The sequence below is a fragment of the Plecotus auritus genome (assembly GCF_963455305.1).
Source record: "Plecotus auritus genome assembly, chromosome: 4".
Lineage (NCBI taxonomy): Eukaryota > Metazoa > Chordata > Mammalia > Chiroptera > Vespertilionidae > Plecotus > Plecotus auritus.
Window position 1 is genome coordinate 38689268 of NC_137775.1, and position 9206 is coordinate 38698473.

General features: G+C 43.1%; 1 pseudogene across 1 annotated transcript; it reads left to right on the forward strand.

Moving 5' to 3' along the window:
- Positions 1-5828: 5828 nt before the first annotated feature.
- Positions 5829-7874, forward strand: LOC308246677 (eukaryotic translation initiation factor 1-like; annotated as a pseudogene). Its single transcript has 3 exons — positions 5829-5837; positions 6424-6526; positions 7631-7874. The product of its transcript is annotated as a eukaryotic translation initiation factor 1-like (transcript).
- Positions 7875-9206: the final 1332 nt, after the last annotated feature.

Below are 9206 nucleotides of genomic sequence, written 5' to 3' on the forward strand. Positions count from 1 at the left end.
AATTAAAATCGCATAAAAAAGGGCAGGGATTCAAAATGAGGCTAACATGCTTTCTTACAAGAAAGCGTTTGTGTAGCTGCAAAGGGTAACAAAACACAAAGACTATTATAGCAACAGTCCTAGGGCCAAGTCATCTCCTGCCCCAAGTCTGTGGAGATCATGCTGACTCCGAGCCTCTTCCTTCCTACTCTGGCCTCCAGGAGTGTTGTCGCCTCTGACAGACAGAAAAAGTTCCCAAGACCAAACCAGAGAGTTTATAGCACCCCAGCCCTCCCATTTTCGAGTGAGATGAGTTTTGGCAACTGATCCCTCAAGGACAGATCCTTGACAGCAGATGTGCCTGGGAAGTTTGACAGTTTTTCTACAATGGGCTCCTTGTTGGTATATGTATCCAGACTGGCTATGATTAATTGACTCTTACATTTAGACTTTCTTCTCATCATGTGACTCCTGAAAGGTCGCTTAGGATTAGAATTTTTATTTCCCTATTTGTGAAAAGGAACTTACAGTAAATGTTAGTGCTAGAAAGAACTTCAAAGACAATTTCATATAACTCCTTTAATTTTTAAACAGAGGCTAGATCCAGAGAGGCTGAGGAAATTGCTTAAGGTCAAAGAGTTGGGTCAGGAATAAAAGTTGTGCGATATAGTTAATTTTGCTATTAATAAAGGGCTAAAATTGGAGAATTTTGCTTGAAGATTAAAATGCCATTGTTGTTGTTTTTAAAAACTTAATTGGCTTTATTAAGTGTTTCCTGAACCAGTTAGCATCTTATCTAACAACTAGAAGGATGCTCTGGTATTTTACTTTTTGGTATTAATTATTTATGACAACCTAGTTACTGAATAAAAATATAAAAAACTGTTTTCTAGTATTTCATCTAATGAGAATATAACACAAGTTTTGCTATTAAACAAAAGGTATAGAATTTTTAAAGTTTCTTTGAATACATGTTTTATAATAATTAATTTGAATTAATATATAAATGAATTAATTCTTTTAAAGTTGCATAAGTAGTCAAGGAATCCCCAGTCTTCGCACTTATATATGTATTTTCTACATATATATACTTTTTTTGGAACCATTTAAGAGTAAGTTGCAGATATTATGGCCTTCAAACCTTAATTCTTTTTAAAAAAATATGTTCTTATTGGTTTTAGAGAGAGAGGAAGGGAGGGAGGGAGAGAAAAAGAGAGAAACATCAACCAGCTGCTCAGGTATGCTTCCCACTGGGGAGTGAGCTTGAAACAGGGGCATGTGTCCTGACTGGGAATCGAACTGGAGACCTTCTGGTGCATGGGATGACAACCAACTGAGCCACACCGGCCAGGGCCGAATCTTCATTCTTAACTGGGAAAATACCACCCCAGTAACTGTAGAACAATCCAGTATCGGTTTTTTCAGCAACACCCACTCAGACAGATAATAATCGTGGTTGATAGCATCATTTTACATAGTAGCATCATCTGACTTGAACAATGGAGATAAAAATCTAGCTGTAAGAACAATTAATATAGTCTCTTCATTCAACAGATATTTAATAAAGAGTAGGCTGGTGCCCTAGTGGATGGAAGAATAAAACCTGTCCATATTTTGTTCATTTGAGAGTTGCTGAGCTCAAAAAGTTCTCTCTCTCTCTCTCTCTCTCTCTCTCTCTCTCTCTCTCCCTTTCCTTCTCCCTCTCCCTCTCTCTCCTATTTTCTCCTTAAATATGGAAGCATTTTCTTTCAGAATGAGAAGAATATTTAAAATAAAATTGCATGTGCTTATAGATTAAGGATCAAAGGATCAAATCAGAGATGTAAAGTGATCAGCTCTGAACTCTCCAAAGATTCAATTTTGTTTTCAGTGTTTTTATTGTGTTAGCTGTTTCTACTTTTGTTGAAGTTGAAATTAAATTGGAGGACCAAATGGGTCTTTAAGAAGTTTCTCTTTCTTGCTTCAATTGCACTGTCTTCCAAGGATGATAACACTCAGTGGGTGCCAGCAGTACTAAGGCAACGCTTTCATTTGTCACCCTGAATACACATCCTATCTGGACCTCCTCAGGACTTCTAATCACTCTGCTGTTAATAACCATAGATATTGTGAGAACATATTAAGCATAGAGTGGACAATTAACAGATGTGCCCTTATAACAACGTTGCCACAGGTGCTCTGAGGAGCAAAAGAGGGTGGAGGGGTGCAGAGGGTCAATAATAATACTTGGCTTTTAGTTAAGTGCACTGGATTTCCAGTGCTATCCTTTGTGAACAAAGCGCTCTTGTGTAGGAAGTGAGTTATTATCACTATAGAGATCAGCATAAATAACCAGAGAGCAAAATGTCTGCTATAAGCTCAGCTAATCTCTACGAGCAAGAGAGTTTTATAGTAACTACTAGAGGTTCTGTGCATGAAATTTGTGAACGGGTGGGATCCCTAGGCCTGGCTAGCGATCAGGGCCATCAGGTTCCCTGCCTCCCTGCCTCCTCCTTCCCTCGCTGCCCACAAGCCACCACCACCCACTCCTCGTCGCAGCCTGGGGGCCAGCCCCAATCAGGTGATTGGGGCCTGCCAGCAGCAGGGAGGGGCCAACTGCCATCACAGCGGGCGGGTGGGCGATGGGCCAATGTGGGGGGGAGTGTTGGGAGGGAGGGACCTGGGAGGTTGGCCACCGGCCCTTGGAGGGAGCACGCCCTCGGCCCCACTGGGAAGGGAGCCATGTCCACCGCCACACATCCCTGGTTCCCCATCCCAGCCCGGGGCCCAGCCTCGATCAGGTGATCAGGGCCTGCTGGCCAGGGGGAGAAACTGGAAGGTTGGCTGGCAGGCCCCATTGGTGATTGGGGGCAGGCTGGGGGCAGCTCCTGCGTTGAGCATTTGCCCCCTGGTGGTCATATTGAATGGTTGTTCCAGTTGTTCCATCCTAACGGTCACTTAGGCTTTTATATATGTAGATTTTATTTTATTTTTTTTATCCTCACCTGAGGATATGTTTTATTGGTTTTAGAGAGGGAGAGAGGAAGGAAGAGGGAGGGGGGAGAGAGAGAGAGAGAGAGAGAGAGAGAGAGAGAGAGAGAGAGAGAGAAACACCAATGTGAGAGAGACATCAATTGGTTGCCTCCCATATATGCCACCACCAGGGGTCGAACACAACCTAGGTATGTGCCCTGACCAAAATCGAACCCAGAACCTTTTGGTGTATGGGACAATGCTCCAACCAACTGAGCCACCCGGCCAGGTCTATAGCAACAATTTAAAAGCAGCAATCAGACCTTTATTCCTAGTTTTAAGCACAAACATTTGGAACACACTTATTTCTCACTAGAGGCCCGTTGCAGGAAGATTCCTGCAATAGGGCTTCCTGCGGCGGTGTGCTTCCCTCCCTTCTCCCCCGCCCCGCCTGCTTCCCTCCCTTCTCTGCCGCCCCGCTTGCTAGCTTCTCCACAGCTTGGCTCCCTTCTGCAGCGCTTGGCTTCCTTTTAGCTGTCTTCAGTCTTCGCTCTGTGCCTGGATATGCAAATTAACCGCCATCTTGGTTGGGTTAATTTGCATACTTGCTCCTGATTGGCTGATGGGCGTGACTTGTGGGCGTAGCGGAGGTACGGTCAATTTGCATGTTTCTCTTTTATTAGATAGGATATTTAAGAGGACAATTTTGTGAGAGATAGCTAAACTTTAGTTACAACCTCATCATTCTGTGCTCCCCGACATGAAACAGCTTCTTTCCAGATGAATAGAACATGACTTTCTGATTTAGTAACGTCTAATACTGTGAGGGTACTGCCATCTTTCTGGTGCCAATGTGTCTTTGGTAATTAAGGTCTGAAAAAAAATACTTTTTAATGTGAACACAAGTAAGATGCACTTTATTTTTGTTGCACTGATAGTCAAAACATAAAAAAGGTAGCCGAAACCGGTTTGGCTCGGTGGATAGAGCGTCGACCTGCGGACTGAAGGGTCCTGGGTTCGGTTCCGGTCAGGGGCATGTGCCTTGGTTGCGGGCACATCCCCGGTGGGGGGTGTGCAGGAGGCAGCTGATCGATGTTTCTGGCTCTCTGTCCCTCTCCCTTCCTCTCTGTAAAGTATCAATAAAATATATTTAAAAAAAATAAAACATAAAAAAGGTAAAAAACAAAATCCAACTAACCTATTGCCTGCTGTAGAAATGTAGAGTCAGTGAATATTTATCAAGCTCCTCCGGTACATGATACTCTTTCATGTATTCATGAATGTGGAAATACATTCAAAAGTTGATGATGCAATTTGATTAGATCACATTATGCTGTACTAAGCTGTGATTTTTCCACAAGATAATGTGTCGTTTCATATTTTGAGTGATGCAGGACAACAGCTAGTTAAGAACAATAGCATTAAACATTAAACAAAAATTTTCCACTATTTAAAAAAAAGAATGCAATTAAGTAGCTGTCATCGGATCTTTCTCTTATTTTGTTTCATCTCATTCTTTAAAATGACATCTTAACTATAAGCAGTGAAAACCACTGCATATCATCTTAACTGAATCCTCTCATTTACGTTTATTTTCTCAGGAATTAATTCATACACCTGGGTTGGGTTTTTAATTTTTTTGTTTGAGGAGGGAGGTGCTTGCTTCAGTGGCATAGAACTCCTACAATGATTCATCACAATTTTTTTATGTGGAATGTATTCTGGTAGGTGAGGCACACACATGGGCATCGCCAGTGGCTTTTCATAAGACCCTGATAACTTTAGCTACACTTTAGGAAGAAGAAAAACAACATTTTACTTACGTTATGCTAAACTAACAGCATCTATTCATCTTTCATGAACTTCTGTTCCATGAAACACTTCCCAGTATCTAATAAACAATTTGAGAATGTGGGACCATGTGTGAGTTCTTAAGGTGTTCTTTGGCGTTAAGCACAAAACAGTCCCTGTTGTAGGAGGTTGATATGTACTTGTCGAATTGGAACAATTCATTGCAAAATTCAAGTTTGCAGATAAAAATTTAGTACATAAGGGCTAAAAAAGGATTGGCTTGGGAAAACAAAGAAACCTCAGTTCTTCTAAAGTTCCTAACATTCAAACCTAATATATTTCTGTTCAGAAGCATATTACCCAATCCAATTGGGCGTCATTTAGAGTTGAAGCTTGGAAAAAAAGATAAAAATAATAAAAAGTAACTTTAAATTTCTTATGTATTATTGCATTCGAGAGCTCTTTGGAAAAATAACCGAGGTTCTTTTTTAACTGGCATGGAAAGAAAGTGTTGCACTAAGAGTGGGGTTGTGAGAATGAACAACAAAAGTTCTTAGAGCACTTAATCATATCACACTAACTGGCCATCACAGATGTCCCATCCTGGATCAGTCATGAGCGAGGAAGTCCAAAATATGACCCTAAATGACAAATTATAATATAAAACTTAAATGTAAGTTTTGAAATGAATGAAGAGCCTCATGATCTTTAAGCAATTTCTTTAACACGGCCCAGCTGCCTTGTTTATAAAATGAGAAAGTTGTATTGGATAATACTAGATCCCTCCCACACAACTTGTGTAATGCTTTTTCAGGAACAAAAAGGTCTCATGGCTGAAACAAGGAACTGACTAAAAACAGTTACTGCGAAAGTAATGATAAAGATGATGATACAATAAAAGATAGTATCACCGTTCAGTAATGCAAATCGGTGGATTTATGCAGCTCTGTTATTCACCTGATGTCATCCATAGTTATAACATTTTGTCCACATTTGCCATTAAAAGGGATTTGCTACGTTCTAGAAAAAGACTGACCACGGTGGTCAGGACATTTTGTTCCAGTCTTGGGATTGCAGCTCTCTGAGCTTCCTTCATTCTGCGAGTTATGAGTCAGGTATTTAACATGTTGGTGTTCTCCACTATATTGTAACCTCCTACAGGGCAGGGGTCACACCCCATTCATGTCTGGATCCCACTCTACCTTGCATAGTGCTTTGCAGATGGTAGGTACTCAATAAACGTCACTTTGTCTCTAAAATAATGATGAGCTGAAACCGGTTTGGCTCAGTGGATAGAGCGTCGGCCTGCGGACTGAAAGGTCCCGGGTTCGATTCCGGTCAAGGGCATGTACCTTGGTTGTGGGCACATCCCCAGTGGGAGGTGTGCAGGAGGCGGCTGATCGATGTTTCTCTCTCATCGATGTTTCTGGCTCTCTATCCCTCTCCCTTCCTCTCTGTGAAATATCAATAAAAATATATTTAAAAATAAATAAATAAAATAAAATAAAATAATGATGAAACTGGGTTAGGCCCTGGCTGGTTTGGCTCAATGGAATCTCACATTGAGTGACTGCGCTGCCGGTGAGGGCTCAGCAACCTCCCTTTGAACCCCCCTCGCTTTTGGACACTCTGTTCACCCTGCACACTTCTCCCGCCTCAGTCTTCCATAGGCCGTTTCCACCAGGAAAAGGAATTGTATAGTACGTCCGCTATCAGAACCTCCACTCCTTCGACCCCTTTGCTGATGCAAGGCAGGGGGATGATCTGCTTCCTGCTGGAACTGAGTATTATATCCATACTAGAGGCCCGGTGCACAAAATTCATGCATGGGGGGGTGTGTCCCTCAGCCCAGCCTGCACCCTCTCCAATCTGGGACCCCTTGAGGGATGTCCAACTGCCCGTTTAGGCCCAATCCTTTATCCCAATAGGATTGGGCCTAAACGGGCAGTCAGATATCCCTCTCACAATCCAGGACTGCTGGCTCCCAACTGCTTGCCTGCCTGCCTTCCTGATTGCCCCTAACCGCTTCTGCCTGCCAGCCTGATCACCCCCTAACCACTCCCCTGCCAGCCTCATTGATGTTTAACTGCTCCCCTGCCAGCCTGTTTGCCCCTAACTGCCCTCCCCTGCAGGTCTGTTCACCTCTAACTGCCCTCCCCTGCAGGCTTGATCACCCACAACGGCCCTCCCTTGCAGGTCTGGTCCCTCCCAACTGCCCTCCCCTGTTGGCCATCTTGTGGCGGCCATCTTGTGTCCACATGGGGGCAGCTATCTTTGACCACATGGGGGCAGCCATCTTGTGTGTTGGAGTGATGGTCAATTTGCATATTACTCTTTTATTAGATAGGATAGAGGCCTGGTGCACAGATGGGGGCTGGCTGGTTTGCCCTGAGGGGTGTCCCAGATCAGGGTGGGGGTTCCCTTGGGGTGTGGGGTGGCCTGGATGAGGGGCCTGTGGTGGTTTGCAGGCTGGCCATGCCCCCCGGCAACCCAAGCGGGGGCCCTGGTATCTGGAATTTATTTATCTTCTATAATTGAAACTTTGTAGCCTTGAGCAGAGGCCAGGACAGGCCAGGGTGTGTGGGAAGCTTGGCTTCCTCCATCACCGGGGAAACCCAAGCCTTCTGCTCTCTCCAGCTCCGTGGCTGCTGCTGTTTTTGTTGGGGTTTATGTATCTTCTATAATTGAAACTTTGTAGCCTTGAGTGGAGCCTGGGCCGGCCAGAGCAGGCGGGAAGCTTGGCTTCCTCCATTGCCGGGGAAACCCAAGCCTCCTGCTCGCTCTGTGGCTGCAGCCATCTTGGTTGGGTTAATTTGCATACTCACTCCTGATTGGCTGGTGGGTGTGGCTGGTGGGCGTAGCAGAGGTATGGTCAATTTGCATGTTTCTCTTTTATTAGATAGGATAGGAATTCAACAGAGAAACGACATATCCCTTTCCACTGTCCAAGCGATCGCTGGTGATTACGATAAAATGAAACTAGTGAAGGCCTTTAAGATGAAATTTGCCGGCAATGGTGCTGCCGGCAAATTGAGCAATCAGAATATGGAGAAGTAATTCAGTTGCAGGGTGACCAGTGCAAGAACATATGCCTGTTCCTCGTAGAGACCGGATTGGCTAAGGATGACCAGCTGAAGGTTCATGCGTTTTAAGTGCTTTTGGCTCACTGAAGCCTAAGTAAGGATTTCTTTGCAATGAGTAGAATTTCCCTTCTGTACCTTGTCACAAGTTTAAAAACCTCACAGCTTATAAATGTAGCCATTTTGGGTCTGCTTTTAACTTGAACTAGTGTAACTCCTTCATGCAACAAATTGAAAAGAGCCATAAAAATGTTATTTCACATTAAATAATATAATATTCATATAGTATCTATCACCTAAAGTATTTTCTTTTTCTTATGCTCATTAAACTTTTGACCCTTTCTCCAGGGGTCAGATCAGGTTCATTCTTCTCTATGCAGCACTAATTGGTTGTTACAGCTCTTGATGATGGTTTCTTATTGGGTGACATATTGGGTCTATATCACATTAGATTTGAAGTCTATTACAGGGAAGAAGAGTTCAATGTCTCCTTGTACCCTGAAATCACGGTGTCTTCACAACAAAGGTGCTAAATAAATATTTATATGTAACAAACATATGCACTGGTCTTAGTGCTCATAATGATCAATAACTCATGGTTTACTGTTAAGATCAGTTGCTTATAGCAAACCAAAAGGTACATTGACTTCATATTTTCTGTGAGGAAGGTGCTCTGGGCATGCAGCCTTGTTCCTGTGTCCCTTGGTTCGGGCCTCTCTTCCAGGTGCCTGCAACCTGTCTCAGCTTACACCCAGGCAGAGCTTTCTGTATATTTTATTGTATTAGTTCTCCTGGAAGTCAGGGAATTTGGAGGAAGACCAAATGTTTAAAAAAAGAAATAAAGAAAATCAAAATGTTTTTCATGAGTTAATTATGAATATATTGTACAAAGGGTAACCAAAGAACAGACTAGAATATTTTGAGGACATTATATCTAATGGAATAATCTGGATAGTGCTTTGAAAATATTGAAAATATGTAATGATGTATACCATCTATATATATAAAAGCCTAATATGCAAAGTGTCCCCTCAGGAGTCTGACCCACCAGGAGTTCGATCGCTCACTATGATGTGCGCTGACCACCAGGGTGTGGCACAGAATGAAGGAAGGCCCCAACCAGTGGCCGGCAGCTACTAGGGACCCTACTGGTGCACGAATTTTGTGCACTGGGCCTCTAGTAGAAATATTAATGTGATATATTATATGTAAACAATTATATTTCCATACTCCAAAACTAGTCCAAGAAGGCCTGAGGGTAGAAGAGGGGCAAAAAGAGGAGAGAGGAAGGAAAGAAGGAAGAAAGGCAAGATGAAATGGGTATGAGGGAGGAGGGATAGCACTAAGTGAACCTTTGGGGAGAGTGTGGATGACTTCTGAGTGGTATATTTTGCCAAATGGGTG